The sequence below is a fragment of the Heteronotia binoei genome, chromosome 21, assembly GCF_032191835.1.
Source record: "Heteronotia binoei isolate CCM8104 ecotype False Entrance Well chromosome 21, APGP_CSIRO_Hbin_v1, whole genome shotgun sequence".
NCBI lineage: Eukaryota > Metazoa > Chordata > Lepidosauria > Squamata > Gekkonidae > Heteronotia > Heteronotia binoei.
The window spans coordinates 56972136-56992139 of NC_083243.1; the positions used below are offsets into that span (position 1 = coordinate 56972136).

The 20004-nt window shown below is 40.9% G+C and overlaps 1 long non-coding RNA gene across 1 annotated transcript; it reads left to right on the forward strand.

The window, feature by feature from the left end:
* The first annotated feature begins 285 nt into the window (after positions 1-285).
* On the forward strand, positions 286-4948 carry LOC132588922 (uncharacterized). Its single transcript, XR_009556530.1, has 3 exons — positions 286-615; positions 1219-1467; positions 4538-4948. It is a non-coding gene; the product is annotated as an uncharacterized LOC132588922 (long non-coding RNA).
* The last annotated feature ends 15056 nt before the right edge of the window (positions 4949-20004 follow it).

Sequence of the window (20004 nt, forward strand, 5' to 3'; positions counted from 1 at the left end):
CCAGGGTTCAACAAAACACAAAATGGTTTCTGACAAGACTCACAACTTGAAACCTTAATTTCTTGACAGAGCTGTTCAGGTGGGAATTTTTAATAACTATGATAAATGTCAGACTCCTAATACACATGGATATTAAAAATAATGACTTGAACATGATTCTCTTCTTGCTTCTCTTCAGCCTCTGCTTTCATCTGGTGTGGGACTTGCTTCCTCTACCACTAGCATTTTCACATGCACTAGATCAGTGATTCCCAACTTTCTTGATATAGTGACCCATCCAGGGCAGGGCTGGCATGTCCATTAGGCAACCTTAGGCAGTTGCCTACAGTTGTAGCCCTGGGGGGCACTGAATTGGGTGCCCCCCTCTGGGTAGGGGGGAGCAAGCAAGCAAGGAAGGGAGAGCCACTGACCTCCCCACTCGGAGATAAAGATCAGCAATCAACTGACTGGCAGGACCTTTCCCCTGTGCCCTCCCACACATTTTAAATTGCCCAGGAGGGAGCGGGAAGCAAAGGCAAAGACTCTCTGTGTGTGTCCAGATTGCAGTGCATGCAGTCAGGCCATACTAGGGCATTGCATACTAGGGCTCTACCCCACCTCTCAGGCACCCCTCAGGTAAGGTGGCTGAAATGAGGCTGGCCATGTGATTGTGGGGAGCAGGGATGGGGGTGCCCAGAGGGGGAGGGGAGACTGGGGGTGGGGGGCCTCACTTGGGGTGCCTTATAGCCTGGCACTGGTGCTGCATGGGGGAGAAAGTTTTTGAACAAAGAACCATCTTTTCCAAGTAGAGAGTTCACACGACATGACATCTCCTGAAGTATACAACCTGAGAGCAGGGACCTCTCTCTGTTGTCTCTGTCAGCTGAACCAGAGTGAAATTTGAGGAGACACACTGTGTGTGTGTGTGCACATTAGGAGATTTTGAAGATGGCAGCTGGTGGTAAAAGGGTTGACATCAAGGGGGCTGAGTGTGGTATGTCTCCCACAGCAGGTAGGTGGCAATGAAATACTGCAGCAGGCTGAGCAAGAGGCTGGGCTGATGAAGGAGCAGCACCAAGACAGAGCCCATGTATGAACATACCTCTTTCTCTCCTCCTAGTTTTCCCATGTCCCACTGAAGAGCTCTCACCCTCTCTCCATCCTGTTCTTCCTTCTTCCTGTTACTACCATAATTTTACTAGTTGATGGATGACTTTTTCCTTATTATTGTCACAAAAGGTGGAGAAGGCGAGAATGTTAAAAGTTGGCAAGGAGGAAGAAGAGAGAAAGAGAGCAATGCAATGGACAGCGGTGGCCATTAGGGACTGGCCTGTGACCCACTCTCAGAAGCTTCACGACTCACTTCTCGGTCCCAATCTACAGGATGGGAAACACTGCACTAGACCAATGTTTATGCATGTGGAAGTGCTTGAGTCAGAGAAATTAGCAGTGCAGTGGAGGAAAGCCTCCACAGCAGTGAACCGAAGGGTAAGAGGAACAAAGCCATAGGATCCAAGTCAATGTTTTCCATGCACTGTAAATGGCAAAATAGACAGATCTGTGATATAAATTTACCTAAATGAGTTTGTGATGCAGCTGTCTAAATTGAAAGAAGACAAACATTTTATGTTGCAGCACCAGCAAATAAGGATTTAAGATGAAACGTAAGAGTTCATGCACCTGCCAAACATCAATGGCCTTTTGGGGTGTATTTTAAAAGAGATACAGTCTAGCTTTTTGGCTCTGAGAGCATAATGCCTCTGCCCAGTCCATCAGTCCCTTGGATGCTACTGTTTCAGTAGATGTTGATGTTACAGTTTGAGTTGACATCACAAACGATCTTTTAATCTTTGGGCAAAGCTGTCTTTGAATGCTGAGATCCATGAGGAGCTGATGGAAAATAAACACACTGAAAATAAACCCTCCTTATTACTGCTCCTGGCTCATGTGGCTTTTGTCCATGCAGATCTCATGGTCCTCAGTGTAGAATTTTTGTGGCCAGATGAGACCCTCTCCCTTTTTTCACTAGGTAAAAGAAAGTTGAGTCCAACCTCCTGCTTATACACCATACATTTTCAAGTGACACATTGTGAGGTTCAAATCTGAAAGATCATGGAGCCTTTTGAGAGACAGTCAGCACTTCTAGATAAAAGCCTTACTTGCTTCTATATATTATTGTAGTAGCTCTTTCTTTTAATTGTTTATTGTGATTATTTATTTATTTATTTATTTATTTATTTATTTATTTATTTATTTATTTATTTAATGGACTTATATCCTGCCCTTCTCACCGAAGTGTCTCAGGGCGGCTTACAACATAATAATTCATATAATTCAATTTAAAACGTTTACAAGTACAATTAAAACCATAATTAATAAAACAAGATAAAATAAAACCAGCGGTCTATCATTTTTGTTCCATCTAGAGATGTTCTCATTATCAGTTAGGTGTTATAGGCCTGCCGGAAGAGGGCTGTTTTACAGGCCCTGCGGAACTGCCCTAGGTCCCGCAGGGCCCGCACCTCCTCCGGCAGCTGGTTCCACCAATAAGGTGCCGCTATTGAGAAGGCCCGATCCCTGGTGGATTTTAGACGGGCCTCCTTTGGCCCGGGGACTACCAGCAGGTTTTGTGAACCGGAGCGTAGTACTCTCTGGGGAACGTGTGGGGAGAGACGGTCCCTAAGGTAGGCAGGTCCTAGGCTTTAAAGGTAATGACCAACACCTTGTACTGGACTCAGAATATTACCGGCAGCCAGTACACATCCCGGAGCCCCAGCCGAATGTGCTCCCATCTTGGGAGCCCTAATAGCAGCCGGGCAGCAGCGTTCTGCACTAACTGCAGTTTCCGGGTCCGGCACAAGGGTAGCCCCATGTAGAGGGCATTACAGTAGTCCAACCTCGAGGTGACCGTAGCATGAATCACTGTTGCTAGGTCGTCGCGCTCCAGGAAGGGGGCCAACTGCCTCGCCCGCCTAAGGTGAAAAAAAGCGGACTTGGCAGTGGCTGCTATCTGAGCCTCCATCGTCAGAGAAGGCTCCAATAGCACCCCCAGGCTCTTGACCCTGCCCAACGCTGTCAGCGGCGCGCCGTCAAAAACTGGCAGGGGGATTTCCCTTCCTGGGCCGCAGCGACCCAAGCAAAGGACCTCTGTCTTCGCCGGATTCAGCTTCAGCCCACTCAGCCTAAGCCACCTAGCCACTGCCTGTAACGCCCCGTCCAGATTTTCTGGGGCGCAGGCGGGCCGGCCGTCCACAAGCAGATAGAGCTGGGTGTCATCAGCATATTGATGACAACCCAGCCCATACCTTCGGGCAATCTGGGCAAGGGGGCGCATATAGAAGTTGAATAACATTGGGGAAAGTACCGCCCCTTGAGGCACTCCACAATCAAGCGTGTGTCTCTGGGACAGTTCCTCCCCAATCGCCACCCTTTGTCCCCGACCGTCAAGGAAAGAGGAAAGCCATTGCAAGGCCAGCCCCTGAATCCCAGCGTCGGCAAGGCGGCACGCCAGAAGCCGATGGTCGACCGTATCGAACGCTGCCGATAGGTCCAACAACATCAGCACCGCCGAGCCGCCTTGATCCAGATGCCGCTGAAGGTCATCCACCAGGGCAACCAGCACCGTCTCCGTCCCATGGCCCGGGCGGAAACCAGACTGGTAGGGGTCAAGGACAGAAGCATCCTCCAGGAAACTCTGTAACTGCAACGCCACTGCCCTCTCAATAAGTTTGCCCAAAAAGGGCAAATTCGAAACCGGCCGATAGTGTGCCAATTTGGCTGGATCTAACGTTGTTTTCTTCAAGAGGGGACAGACCACCGCCTCCTTGAGCGCTGATGGAAAATGCCCCTCCAGTAGGGATCTATTTATGATATCCCGTATAGGATATCTTAGCTCCCTCTGGCAGGTCTTAATAAGCCAAGAGGGGCATGGGTCCAATTTACAAGTTGTTGGGCATGCAGATAGGAGGATCCTGTCAACTTCTTCCAAGCTGAGCGCACCGAAGCCGTCCAGTACACAATCCGAAGACAGGCACGGAGCCTCAGGTTCGCTAGCTGTATCTAATATGACAGGGGAGTCGGAACGGAGCGATGCGATTTTATCCGCAAAAAAATTCGCAAAAGCCTCACAGCCAATTTCCAATTCATTAGAGTTTGGTCTGCCCTGTGGCAGTGTTGTAAGGGTCCGAATTGTATTGAACAGTTGTGCCGGGCGCGAAGTTGCGGACGCAATCTCCGCCGCAAAGTATGCTTTCTTTGCGGCCTTGACTGCCATCTCATAGGACTTAATAAACTCTCTATAAGATGTTCGAGTCGCTTCATCTCGAGTACGCCGCCATTGCCTCTCTAGGCGTCTGAGTCCCCGTTTCAACCGCCGCAACTCCTGGTTATACCAGGGTGTCGGCCTTGAACGAGGGCGCAGATCTCGTCGATAGCCCCGGCGAGCCTATTATTCCAAGACTCCACCAGGTCATCGAGGAAATCGCCAGGGGACCAGGGATCCCGCAGAGCCGTCAGGATAACATGAAGTTACAATATTTTCCTATATTTATTTCTACAGTGAGTCCTAAAAATCATTTTGCCAGGGAACATTGTTGCTGATCTGTTCTTCACTGTTCATCATCAAAAGAACTGCCAAGGGGGACTCTAGCATGAAGCTGCTGAACTGGAATTAATCAAGAAGTCTGATGCCATCTACTAAGGCTGTTAAAGGCATTAACTAGCTTAGATAGATGTACATTGAGGAAAGGCACATTAGCTGTCATTGCTGCTCACTCTGCAGATTACCGTCTGGCAAGCCTCCTTTCAGGGTCTGACAAGAGGACCATAGAAACAACAAAATGTATTTCATGGATATTAAAACATTGTGATCAAGTTTGGAAATCATCTTGACAGACTGGATTCTGAGGACCCTGACTTAATTGTTATAGTTGCTGAATATGATTTCTTTAAAAGTTTATTTTAAAACTTATAATTGTATTCTCCTTTTATTATGTGAACCTTCCGTGATTGCTATTTTGCATTTATATCTGCTTTGTAGTTTACTGCAACCAATTTCACACTAGGTTTGTTCTAGGTGCAGAGCCTTTTTGCTCCTGGCACTTTTTTCAGGTTTTGCACAAGCTGCCCCAAAGCTGTGAGTTGGTGTGCCTCTTTTCCGCAGTAAGTGAGATCCTCTTACAAGCAGTTTCCACTTGCCATGAAAATTTGCCATCTGCAAATTTAATAAGCATTCCCTCTATTCCTTCATCCAAATCATTGATAAAGATGTTGAACAGGTCCCAGGACAGATTCTTGAGGCACTCCACTTGTCCCTCCTCTCCAAGAGGATGAGGAACCATTCGCAAGCACTCTTTGGGTGCGATCTGTCAACCAGTTACAGATCCCCCTAACAGTAACAGGATCCAAACCACATTTTACCAACTTGTCAACAAGGATAATATGTGGAACCTTATCAAAAGCCTTACTGAAATCAAGATAAACAATGTTTACAGCATTCCCCTGATTCAGCAAGGTAGTCACTTTCTCAAAAAAAGAGATCAGGTTAGTCTGACATGACTTGTTCCTGAGAAACCCATGCTGGCTCTTAGTAACCACAGCCTTTCTTTCTAAATGTTCCATGACCGACTGTTTGATGATTTGTTCTAAAACTTTTCCAGGTATAGACGTCAAGCTGACGGGTCATGACAAAGCTTACAAGGTGATCCTGGGCCAAGGACACTCTCTCAGCCCAACCTACCTTACAAGGATGTTGTCATAAAAGATCATGAAGGATGTATACTGCTCTAAGGTCCTTGGAATATACATTAAAATGTATGAAACACAGTTCAGGTTATTCTGAGCACTAAATCAATTAGGGATATCTAAGAATTTGGATGCCATACATTTTGGCTGTGGACTCCTGTTGAATACTGTTGGTTTGTGGTAGACTACTAACAAGGGAAACCTTTGCATATTATGCTCAGTTTTACCTGTATCAGGAAATACAAATCCTAATTGCTTAATTTAACAATCTAAAAAGGCTTAATTTAATAATCATAACTACTTTTGATCTTTTAATAAAACATAAGCTGCCTCTCCCTTCCTCCCTCTCTCTCTGCTGCTTTGTGACATCTGCTCTGATATAACCTAATTTTTGTGTATATCCAGATCTTTCTGAAGCAGACAGCCATAAAAGAGTAAAATAAGCAAACAGATTTTGCTTTTCCAAAGAACAAGATGTGATGACTTGTCTTGCCTGAATAGTCAGATATACCTTTGCTATTAAGGTCTTTATGAAGAACTTGGCAGGAGGGGGCCATACTTCTTGAGATGGGGAGCTGGACTGACTCATCCCAGTCCAATCAGAAATGCTTCAAGTTTTTTTAAAAATTCAGAAAAAATATTTATTAACAGACAACATGCAACAGACCTACTTATTTCTCACCACTTGCATATGCTTTCATATATATAGCTTTTTGCCCTTCTTCACTCTTGTTCCTACCTTAGCAATGTATTTTAAATCACTTATCACCACCACCACCAGCAGCAGCAGCAACAGCAGTAGCATTAATTCAAAGTCAAATTTTATGGCAGAACTCCAGATTTAGGAATTCTGAGGGTGCAGCGTTCACTAGCCTGTGACATGCAACCATTATATCAGTCAATTGTTATTCCTATTTTGCAGATGGGGAAAGTGAGGCTGAGAATTAACTTACTTAAATGTATCCAAAGAATTAACTTACTTAAATGTATCCAAAGAGGCTATGATCACAGACATTAAATAATGCACTTTCAATCCACTTTCAATGCACTTCCCACCTGGATTTTACTGTGTGACCTGGCAAAATCTTGTTGGAAAGTGACTCAGAAGTGGTTTGAAAGTAGATTAGTGTGTGTGATCACAACAGAGTCAGTTTTTGATACTGAACTGGAAATTGGAAGGTCAGTATTCACTTGTGAACTCTAGACATGCTTGGAAGAAATTAGTAAATCATACAGTAAATCATTCATGTGAGGTGCAGTTATCTAAATTTTAAGATTTAGATAACTTTGTTGAAATTGAAAGTACCTAATAGGAAAAAAGTTCTTAATTAAAAAGCTGAATTAAGGAATCGCAATAAGATAAATTGCAATAAGATGAACAGTTAGAGAATATGTGACTGATCCTCTAGAGGGCAGTATGACCTAAATTAAACTGAGCCATTCAATTAGCATTTTCTCCACCAGCTATCTCAGTTAAACAGTTTTTCTGACCTGCCCTTAGACTGTCGGGTGGAAGTGCAGGAGTTTTTTTTCTCTTCTGTTTTTTAATCTCAAATAATCACAGCAGAAATTATTATGCTGTTGATCATAAAAATAATTAGATACATAATTATATATTTTGAGTAATACAGAAAAAATTCCTAATACAGTAATTAACCTTCAAGTGTTAACCCCAGTCATGAATAAATTTCATTTATGGGCATTAATTTACTCATGAGTAAAGACAGGCCTCAGTCTGAAATCCAGAATCTGTTCTGTGTTACCAGAGTTGATCCTGGAATAGTAGTAAAATACAGGTGAGGACAGTGATTTTATATTATGTATAAGAAGTGCTGCATTTGTAAAGTAGCGATGCAGCACTTTGAGAAGGAACGTATCTGATTTCGGCTGAAAAGTCAGCATAGGGAAGGCAATAGAGGAAGAGAAGAAAATGATGGCCAGCGTGCATTCGGTTTTTGTTGCACACCTTGGGCCTAGTTGCAGCAGGGATAAAGACCTGAGAGAACAAAGAGAATTGCCTCCCCTCATTTCTTGCTTGTTGAACTGTGGCCAGAGAATCTCCCCTTTCTGCTCTCTACATGTAAAAATTCCCTTGCCAAGCTATCCAAACTCTGAAGAATTTGCCAGACAGAATAGTCTGTATTTTAAAAATCCATAATTAAATCTATAATTTTAAAAATATATAATTTATTAGGTAAAATAATATTTAATAAATATCACCGTTCTATATTTGCTATATTTGATAATTTACATACACATAATGGTATAAATATATGATAGATGTGACTTCAGAAATGAAACTGTAATTAGTAAATGTTGGACTTTGCATTCATATCACTTTCCAATTTTGAGGTAAAATTTTGATTTACAAATGTCTACAAATTTCAAAATCTGAAATCTTTTCTGTAGAAAGGAGTAAGAGTCCAGTAGCACCTTAAAGATTAACAAAATCTGTGGCAGGATATGAGGTTTCATGAGTTACTGTTCACTTCTTCAGATACTATATTTGAAGAAGTGAACAATGACTCACGAAACCTGCCACAAATTTTGTTAGTCTTTAAGGTGCTACTGATCTCTTACTCTTTTCTACCGCTACAAGCAGACTAACACTGCTACTCATCTTGAAATCTTTTCAGTTTTTTTTTAAAAATCAGCTGTACTATCTACTCCTGCTCATGAATTAAACCCAGCTTTCCAACAGCAAAACAAACACTCTATCATTTTTGTTTAAACAGGATATCATGCTGTTGTCTCAGAAAAATTATTCTTGGGGTAACTTTGTAAAGATGTAGATCTATGCTTTCTTTAGATACAGACATATCTACTTCATTTTGTCTACTGCAGCATTCCTCTCATTTTCTGATAGAATAGCTACCAAAGTCTTTGGAGGTAGCAGGCCTGGAATAAAGAATGTCTCCATATATGGAATAGTAACTGATTAAAGAACAGAAAGCAGAAGTAGGAATAAACAGAGTATTTAGAATGGAGCAAAATTGTAGCAGCCATCTGGGTCGTTTGAGGGTCAAAAGCTGGTCTTATTGTGCTGCTTTTGGTTGGGGTGCCATGGAAGCTCACTGGGTGATTTTGCACAGGTCACACTCTCTCAGCCTAACCTACGTCACAAGGTGGTTGTGAGGATAAAATGGAGGTGAGGAGAATGATCTAAGCTGCTTTGTATCCCCTCTGGGGAGAAAGGCAGGGTATAAATGAATTTTAAAAATTATGAATAAATTATAAAATGAACCAACATAGTTACAGCCTTTACCTGCTTTGAGAAATAATGAATGTATCTGTATGAGAGAGGCATTCAACAACCGCTGAAAATTTTCTGCAGCTACCTTATAATGGCCCTTTGCAGAACATTGCTTGTGGGGGGGGGGGGGCGTTATATACCCTCCTACAAAGCAGCCTTGTGGCAGAGAGTGGTAAAGCTGCAGCACTGCAGTCCTAAGCTCTGCTCACGACCTGAGTTCAATCCCGGCAGAAGCTGGGTTCAGGTCAGTGGTGGACTGGGCCTAAAAATGTTGGTTGCCAGGAGACAAAGGGGGCCTACCCAAAACAATAAGGCTATTATTAACTTTTTATAAGAAATAAATAAAAAATTCAAAAATACACAAGTGGAAAAAAGGTATAATTAAAACTTTTGTGAAATAAATGTATATATATTTTAGTAGTTACAGTGTACATATATTGTACACATTATTGGCAGTATACAGTAGATACTGGATGCTGGCAACCCTAAATACAACATAAATTTTAATTGCATTACAGCAATAATATTGGAAAGTCCAGGGCTCTTTTTGTCAAAAAAAAAAGTCCAGCGGGAACTCATGTGCATATTAGGCCACAACCCCTGACATCACATAGGGTTTTTCACATAGGGTTTTTATAGAAAAAGCCCAGCAGGAACTCATTTGCATATTAGGTCACACCGCTAGACAGCAAGCTGGCCAGAACTGTGTTCCTGTGTGTCCCTGATAAAAAAAAAAAGCTCTGGGAACATCTTATATATTTTCACGCTACTAAAAGGTCATTAACATTTTTAACATATTGTCTAAAGTTTAAGGGGGCCCACTTCATCAGGGGCCCACTTGCCATCAGGCAAGCTGACACCCTGGCCAGTCCGCCACTGGTTCAGGTAGCTGGCTCAAGGTTGACTCACTCAGTCTTCCATCCTTCCGAGGTCGGTAAAATGAATACCCAGCTTGCTGGGGGGAAAGGGTAGACGACTAGGGGACGCAATGGTAAACCACCCCGTAAAAAAGTTAGCCGTGAAAATGTCATGATGCAATGCCACCCCAGAGTTGGAAACAACTGGTGCTTGCACAGGGGACTACCTTTACCTTTTTACACTAAATAATGTTATCAAGTTTTCCTTCAATTTAACTTTCTCCAGCAGAACACGGCACTTGATCCCGAAAGATTCCACTGGGGGGAAAGGGCCACTCTCTCTTTAAAAATCATTTTAAAAGATTCTACAAACCCTAAAGACTAAATTATCTGCAGGTTTTAACAGGATACAATAGACATTTATAAAATTATATATGGAATAGAGAAAGTGGCCCTCACCTGGACAGCCCAGGCTAGCCTGATCTTGTCAGAACTCGGAAGCCAAGCAGAGTCAGCTCTCATCTGTACTCCAGGGTTTTCTATGCAGAGGCAGGCAATGGCAAGTCACCTCTGAATCAATGTTCCCTCTAAGCTGTAGAGTCTTATGAGCAAAAATTCTACTTTGTGAGCTACCGGCATTAAAGTTGTGAGCTACGGCACAAATTATTGTGCTCTGGGGTCATCCTTCCTGAGCTAAGACAAAAATGTGTGAGCTGGAGGTTAAAAATCTGTGAGCTAGCTCACGCTAACTCAGCTTATAGGGAATACTGCTCTGAATGTCTCTTGGTTTGAAAACCTTACAAAGGTCTCCATAAGTTGGCTGCAACTTGACAGCCTCCTCCCATAGAGAGAAAGTGAATACAGAGAGTTTTTTCTTTTTCTCCCAAACTGTCAGAACTTGGGGGAATCCAATGAAGATAATGGATGCTAGATCTGAAGACAGTTTTTCTTTATACAATTAATTTTTTGAAAAAACCCAAACATGTAGAGTTCACTGCCAGATAATAGTGCTGGCCACTTGCTTAGATGGTTTAGAAAAGGGATCAAAAATAAATTCATGGAAGATACATTTATCAATGGCTAAACGCAATTTTCCATGTTCATCTTACTCATAAATGCCAGTTGCTGTGTGGCAGACAATGCAAGAGTGATGTGGCCTTCCAAACCCTACTTCTGGGCTTTCCTGGAGCATTTGGTAAGTTTTACTGTGGGGAACACATTGCTGGACTAGAAAGACCTTTTGTCTGATCCAGCCGGACTCTTCTTGTGTTCTTATATTAAGAAAGTATGTTCAAGGGTTGCAATGCAGGTGAATGATAGCAGGTATATAAATTTCCATGCTGTGTTTTCCTGTTGGCTGTTAAGTATATGTTTTGAAAAGGAATTTCTTAGTGACGATGTTTGTAATCCTGATGGCGCGCTCCCCTGCTTCATTAAAGCCTGTTTAGAACACAGGGCTTAATATAGACTTTACTCAGTGTAAAATCATGTACCACTAATTTGAAACGATCATATCAACAACAAACACATAATCAAGAACCTCTTAAAACGTATTAAAATTCAGATCTCCCCATTAGCAAACCTGCTTCATTAACATATTAATAGACAATGTGCCTTTTATAATTAGCTTGTATTTTCTTTGCATCATTAAAGATAATTCCAGTAGGATTTATGGAAAAGTTCACATTTTCTCCACAGAGGAATCCTGTGGAAACCTGGGGTGCCCACATCACAATTTTTAATTTCCCTCAGGCTTGCCATCTCCCCATTATCTGTCTGCACTGTCCACCCCATTATTCTCTAAGCAATAACCAAGGCAGTTTATTCAGTTCTGATCTTCAGAAATTAGAAATGGAAATACTATGACTAATTTCAGAGCACCATGCTCCATCCACATATTAAGCATCAGGGCAAATCCACTAGCCAAATCCACTGGATCAGGTCAGCCCAGATTCTGGGCTCTCTGTTATACTTTTGTGTCCAAAGGCATGGATTCATGCAATTGCATGAAATAATTATTGGTATTGGTGACATTATTGTAGCCTAACTTGGGGCCAATAAAGCCTTCTGAAATTCTTCACAGAAGAAATGCCCATCTTGATCTCCCACTGTATTATCACACACCCCCAACACACACAATAATTGGCACTGGTGATTTTAAAAACATCCTAGTGCAGAAAGAGAGAGAGAGAGAGAGAGAGAGAGATGTCACAGAATTTTGGGTTGGGTCTCTTATGAAATGAGCACTAAGCTCTGCAAACACCTTAAGCCTCTAAATTTTTCTTGGACCTGGCTCTGTGATTTTTGGCTGCAGTTTTGAACTTGGCCACCAGAGTTCTAAGCTATTCAACACTATCATGCATTCATATTGCTAACAGAGTGGCAGAATAGAAAAAAAACCTAGGGTAAAGTTGAGAGTCTTCTGGGGACGAAATCTCCTTATTTGGTATGGCAGGAAACAAGATGAAGGAAGCAGCCATGTATAAGATCCAGAAAGTAGGTGAAAGGGAGAGGGCAATCGGGGTTCTGATTGTTTACATTTGGCTGTAAAATTGTTTACATCAGAAGCACAAATGTGACCCAGTAGATCTGATAAAGAGATGGGTTGAAGCCTTTAAAAGCCCTGGGTTTTGAACAGAAGTGGTTGATTGTATGAGAGGCAGGGACCTCTTTGTCAGTCCAGCCAAGAAATTAATAATCTTTGTTAATTTCTGTTTGGGGTCTCAAACATAGAGAAAATGCTCAGACTTAAAATCTAGAGCATAGCGTTTACTAGGGACTTGGGACTCAGATTTTAAATGAGAAAATGTAGACCAATAGGTTAAAGTCCCTGCTGCTTTGGGGACTTATATTTTTCAGTATGCTCTTTGCTTTATTGTATTTTATGCTTTATGCTTGAATGAATTCTAACTGTGTAGCTGTTTTCTGTTTTGTTTTCTATCCATATATTTTAAGACTTCTATCTAAAGGAAAAACTGAAATGTACTAAGTTTATCTAACTGCTTTGTTTTCTATCCATTTGAAGCCTTCTGTCTAAAGAAGAAACTTGGAGTCTATTAAACTGTTTGCTTTTCTAAACATAGAGTCTAAGGAAGTTTATCTATGAGGTCTTAAAACTTATTAGTGGGTATGTAGTAACCTTCTGATAACTGCAGGTTGTGTTGGTAACTGCAGGTTTTAGTTTTTGGGTTTATGCCACTGGAAGTACAGTATAAACCCCCCAACAATTTTGGTGACCTGTGCATAAACAGAATTTTCTAACAAGAGAGAGAAAGGGAAGACCAGAAGAAACTGTGTTCCATTCATTGGTGTCTTTCTATGGGTTTAGAACCAGTTGTTGAATCGTGGGAAGGTCATGCACAGAGAGAAGAGTGAGATGACCTCCTCCAATCCTTTCATCCATTGAGCAAATTAATCTTTTATTATATATTAAAATAAAATTATAAAAGAGACATTATCCTTTAAAAATTTTTTCCAAACATCATGAATGAAATGGTCAGGTATGTGCTGCCTAAAGATGGCTTATCAGTGACTGAAATAAAAAGGTTCCTAGTTGTATGTCTTGTTTCCTCTTTTCTTCCTGGAGAACCTGAAGTACATTGTATCTGCTTTCCAAAACAATAGGAATATTTAAAAGTCTAGCTACAGATAACCAATGTAATGAGCATCAAGTGTTTTGACCAGCCCTGCAAGGCCATAGTTATCATCAAGAACAACAACACTATCATCTATTACTTGTAAAGGCACTTGAAATATCCTAGATTATGTTAATAGGAAATGTACACAGAGCTCTGTGATGCATCTAGAACCAGTGCCTAGAACCTCAGCACTGCTGTGGTGTGAACGGCTGGATGGTGTGACAATTTTGAAGCAACAGCTCTGCCTTGAGATGAACAGCCCAGACTCACGCGATTTCAGAAGCTAAGCAAGTTTGGCCCTGATCAGTACTTGGATGGGAGACCACTAAGGAAATCCAGGATTGCTATGCAGAGGCAGGCAATGGCAAACCACTTCTGTTTGTCTCTTGCTTTGAAAATGCTGTGGGGTCACCACCATAAGTCAGCTGCAGCTTGACAGCATTTTCCAGCACCAGCAACAGTTTTATCCTTTCTGCCTACCATAGACCAAAGTAAGACCCCCATTTGGAGTTGCAGCAGTTTTCAGGATCAGTGCCTCTCTTATGGTAATAGTGGCCACCTTTGGCTAACCATAAAGGAAGAGCACATTTTTCTTTAAACAAAACACCATCTCCTTGTTTCTACGTTTATGGCCATTGGTTAGTATTTCATAGCTCTTCCCTTTTGTTCCTCCTTTTCCTTTTCTTCCACACTTAGAATATGAGCAAAGGCAACAAATAAGACAGTCCTTTGCTGCACAACTCTCTATCCCACTCTGCCTGTTCCTGCTCATTTTGCCAGGAGGAAGCATCAGGCATATGAACTGTTTATTCATTAGGAGAATGTGACTCAGTCCTACCATGAATCTATTCCTTTCTGTTTGCCATATTTGTACAAGCTCCAGCCGGCTTTATTTTCTTGTACCTGTCTGTCCCTGGTAAATCACTGTCCCTATTTGCCTTTAAAGGAGATGAGGGATACCTTTTGTCAGTGTGTACATAGATGCATTAGTGTTGTCATATGTCTGAGGCATCAGCCCCTCTCCCAAGCAATTGATGATAGAGAATAGCAGATGGAGAAATGCAGTCAGTATTGCATACTAATCATAAGGGCAGGGGCACACAGGCAATTTTCCCTTGATGTGAGCTGATGGACTTATAGGTAGACAAAAGTGACTATATTTGCATCTGTGTAATGTTGGAGGGTACACATTTTAAATTTCCTACAGCTGTAAGTACCTAGCACTGATGAGGAAGTTAGAATTTTGTTTTAATTCTTCAAAAGAAGCCACAGAATGGAAGAGTGACTTCATACAATCAAACAGATATTGAAAATAAAACACTGTGTTCCAGGGGATTTTTAAACAACCCTAAGTGCTGCTTATATCTCAAAGACCTCTCTAGCTGGGGATGTTGCTGAAAAATGAATGAGATTTCCTCAGCCTTTTGGACAAGGTTTTACCTTTAGGAAAGAAGGTGGCCACCTAGTGGTGGCAGCCCTTCCCTGCTGTAAAGGAAACCATAACAACAACCTCTTAAGGTAAGGAAGGCATAGAAAAGATTAACAGTTTTATTGCTGCATAAGCTTGCGCAGGCTGCAGCCTACTTTGTTATATACATTGATTAAACAAGAATATGAAATATTGGTTTCTAGGATTTGATGTATGTTTGATTGCAGAGATTCACCAAACAAATGCAGTTTCTGCATTCCTGTACATCCAAAGTAAGGGGTGGGGGGATTAACTCAGCAGGATCCAGCCAAATCAAGTGACTTTTACGTATGTATGTAATCAAGAGTCTGACAAAACAGCTATAAGCTTAACATTCTCTGGTTAGGTTTTTGGGACACATTTAAAAAATGTTCCTGTTGCTCTGGATAGGGCTTTTCAAACATGTCCCCAAACAACTAATGAAATAATATAAAACATATAGTTGTGTTGTCAGTCTCTTGTTTATATGCACATGCAAAATTAAAGTAGCACCCAATGTGTGTATGGCAGGATATATGTAATGGAAAAGGAGGAGTTTGGGCTGGATTGTATAAGGAAGGGAAAACATAGCACTGGAGAAACTGAGAAGCCATGTGAGAGCAGTGATGGAGAATCCCAAACAGAAGCAAACCAGAATGAGACTGAAGAAAAGGTGGCTTGGTAGCCTTGATGGGGAGAGAGTGATGAAGTAAGGATCAAAATCTTCAGGGAGTCAGGGGGGAAGAAAGGCTGGGTTCAATAATGAAAGATGAAAGAACAATAGAAACCACACAAAAAAGGCAAAAGGAGGAGGAGGTGACTGGAGTAGGTGAAGAGTCTTTGTTACCAATACTGATATGGCTGGGGGGAGCAGGACTACAGGCTTCTGTGTGCCTCTAGAACATAACAGCTGTTAATATGCCAGGGAGATATCCTAGATTCCTCCTTCATAACACTTCTGTAGATACAGAACTCACAATTCTTTGTAAAGTTTCTTTGTGAAGTTCTTAAAGATACAGTGGTCTCCTTCAAAGCAGAAAAGGCCATTTTAGGAAGGACTGAGAGATGGTGTCTCAATATTCTTGTCCAGAAGACCAAGGCCAGAGAAGGAAAGATTCTCACACTTCTAGAGTCCAGATCTCTGTAAACCTCAGGCTCAACTTCCTGTGGAGTATAAGCAACGTTTGGAGAAGTGGGGATCATTCTATAGATGTATTAGATTTTTTTTGGGGGGGGGAAGTGTTAGACTATACCTTATTAATTCTCTTAGTCCCAGAAGTGATGGGAAACTGGTAGAGACCATGTGCCACTTCTGTGGCTGCATTTGGGGAACTTTTGTTAGGTTACACTGTGCAATCACTTTCTTAGTTCTTTCTCTACACACCCCTCATAAGAACATAAGATTATAAGAGGAGCTCTGTTAGATCTGCTACCCATATGCTTCATTGGATACCCTTGAATTCTAGTATTTGTGAGAAGGAGAAAAATTTCTCTTGGTCAACTCTCTCCACCCTGTGCATAATTTTTAAAACCTCTGTCATGTCCTCCTTTAGTTGTCTTTTTTCTAAACTGAAAACTCACAGACTCCTCTGCCTTTCCTTATAGGGAAGAAGAAGATGATGAAGATACTGGATTTATATCCCGCCCTCCACTCTGAATCTCAGAGTATCAATCTCTTTTATCTTCCTCCCCCACAACAAACACCCTGTGAGGTGGGTGGGGCTGAGAGAACTCTCACAGAAGCTGCCCTTTCAAGGACAACCTCTGCCAGAGCTATGGCTGACCCAGGCCATTCCAGCAGGTGCAAGTGGAGGAGTGGGGAATCAAACCCGGTTCTCCCAGATAAGAGTCCACACACTACACCAAACTGGCTCTAGAAGGTACTCCAACTCTCTTGTTATCTTGGTTGTTCTCTTCTGAACTTTTCCTGCAATGTCCTTTTTGAGATCAGAACTGTGCACAGAATTCCAAATGAGGCTGCACTACAGATTTAAGTAGCAACATTATAATGTTTCATTTTCAATCTCTTTCCTAATAATCCCCAACACAGAGTTTGCCTTTTTAACTGCTGCAGCGTATTGGATCTTTTCCACTCTCAGTTCCAGCAGATCCCATTAGCCTATACTTGGTTGGGAATTTTTGTTCTGCTGGGCATCACCTTTTACTTACCACATTGTCACCCACTCACCCAGTTTATGGCAGTCCTCTTGGATTTCTTCAGACACCCTTGGTTTTCACCATCCTGAATAATTCTGTATCATTGGCAAACCTGGCCACTACACTACTCACCACTAGCTTCAGATGATTTATGAATATATTTATGAACAAATTAAATAGTACCATCGAGTTCTGAGTACTGTTATTCTCCATATTATTATAAATAAGTTGACAACTCAATCTCCACCCCCACCCCAAGGTCTGCTAACTAGCTAAAATCTAATTGAAAGCTAATGTCTATTGTCTTTGCTAAAAGGAAATTAAAGCATTAATCTTCTTTGCAAGACCAGGGTGCTGCATGGAACAAGAGTTTGAAGACAAGGACTGCGGAGTGATTATTAAGAACCACAACAGAAGGAGCCCCTAGCAGACAAGAGACAAAAAGAATGACATCAACAGCCTGTAGCATGGGAATCCCTCCAAAACAATATTTTCCCATCTAACCTTTCAGTGAAACAATAATTATGAAGTTTAGGTTAATTGGGTTGGCCAAGTGGTGATGAAATATCTTTATCATATTAAATAATATAAAAGGAAACCCTTTTAAAGTAAAAAAAAAAGTTTATTGTGTTTTCCCAGGGGGAACTAAACATTAAATCATCCAGCCTGAAATTACTAGTTGCAAGCCTCTCAATTTGTGATCATGTATGATATGATATAAAGATTGAAATTTGGACTTAGCTACAAAATTCCAAAGTTATAAACAAGAGAAGGGGGTAATTTTGAGACTTTTTGGAGATTTAGAAGCAAAGTTAAATGCTGAAAAACAACTTACGTTTGGAATACTTGTGGTTTCTGTAAAAAAAACCCCATCGTCACTGAGTTGCTGAGCTGGTTTATTTTTAATTTGGAGAGATCAATTGGAAAGCTTATTTTGGCAGTGAGGGGAGAGGAATGTCAGAGCAGAGGCTGCCAAAACAGACACGTACAAGGACTGCTTCACTTGAGGAGGGAAAAATGCCTAAAATATAAGATCAACTAGATGCCATGGAGGCAAGACTAATCAAAGTGATGAAGGAGTTAATAACAGAGAATAAAAAGCAAGTAGTCAAAGAACTAGAGGTGGTGAAGTCAGAAATAAAAAAAGAAATTGAAGATGATGATGATGATGATATTGGATTTATATCCCGCCCTCCACTCCGAAGAGTCTCAGAGCGGCTCACAATCTCCTTTACCTTCCTCCCCCACAACAGACACCCTGTGAGGTGGGTGGGGCTGGAGAGGGCTCTCACAGCAGCTGCCCTTTCAAGGACAACTTCTGCCAGAGCTATGGCTGACCCAAGGCCATGCCAGCAGGTGCAAGTGGAGGAGTGGAGAATCAAACCCGGTTCTCCCAGATAAGAGTCCACACACTTAACCACTACACCAAACCGGATCTCAGAAAGGACTCACAAACAACGTTAAATAAAGTACATGTGGTTGAAAATAAGGTGAAAGATCAAGATTCCATGATTAATAAATTGCAGGAGAAAGCAGCTCTGCAAGATTGCAAGTTAATGGAAAATCAGATTCATTTGAGAGGAGTACCTGAAGATGAAGGATTTGATTTAAGGACATATATAATAAGAATCATTGCTGAGTTTTTGGAGATGGATGCCGATGAATCTAGTTACCTGTATGATTATATATATATATATATATATATATATATATATATATATATATATATATATATATATATATATATATATATATATATATATATATATATATATATATAGGGTTAATTCCCTGTATGCCAAGAATTACCAAGAGATGTGGTAATTAAATTCATTACAAGAGACATGGTGGGAAAGATCTTTAAAAAGCAGTTTGAAAAAATATTGGAAATTGAGGGAAGTAGAGTAAGAATCATGAAAGAGTTGCCAAGAAAAGTCATAAGTGACAGAAGAATATACAAAAAGTTAACTGACAAGTTGCAGGACATGGAAGTGAGATACAGATGGATACTGCCAGAAGGTCTAAGTTTTGAACATGGAGGAAAAGGAATTACAATTACAAATGTACTGGTACTGAGGAAGTTTTTTTGAAGAAAATAGGGGATTTTGGGATACAGAATAAAGCGAAGAACCGTTATGGATTACAAATTAATATCTTGGAACGTAAATGGACTAAATTCACCGCAAAAAAGAAAGGCTACATTTCAATGGATCAAGAAACAAAAATGTAATATAATTTGTCTACAAGAAGTACATATCAAACAATTGGATTACAAATTTTTATGGAATAAACAATTGGGTAAAGAATTTTTCTCCTTGGCTAAGGAGAAAAAAATGGACGTGATTTTTTCTGTTAAACAAGAATTAGATCCAAAATTGATTTTTAAGGACAATGACGGCAGATATCTAGCTGTGGAAGTGATGTTGAATTACAAAAAGACGTTGTTGTTGGGATTGTATGGTTCAAATGGGGCAAAAGACTCTTTTTTAAAAGACATTTCGCAATAATTAGACCAAGTGACCTACGAACAAATAATGAAAATGGGAGACTTCAATGGAACAATTATAAATGATTTGGATAGATCAAGAAAAAGAAATAAGGAGGGGAAATTACCAAAGTCATTTTTTGATTTAGTGAAACAAGAAAGTCTGGAAGATATATGGAGGAAATTTAATCCTAAAGTATGTGACTATACTTTTTTTTCATCAAGGCATAACTCTTTCTCAAGAATTGATATGTTATGGACTACAAAGGATCTTGGACTTATGATGAGAAAAATAGAGATTCTTCCTAAAGTTGGGGCTGATCACAATCCATTGAGGTGGTTGGCAAAAAGTGTGAAAAAGACCAGGAGATGGAGAATAAATGAAGATTTGCTACAGAAAACAGAGATAGTGGTGTCTCTAGAAAAAGAAACTAAAGGTTTTTTTC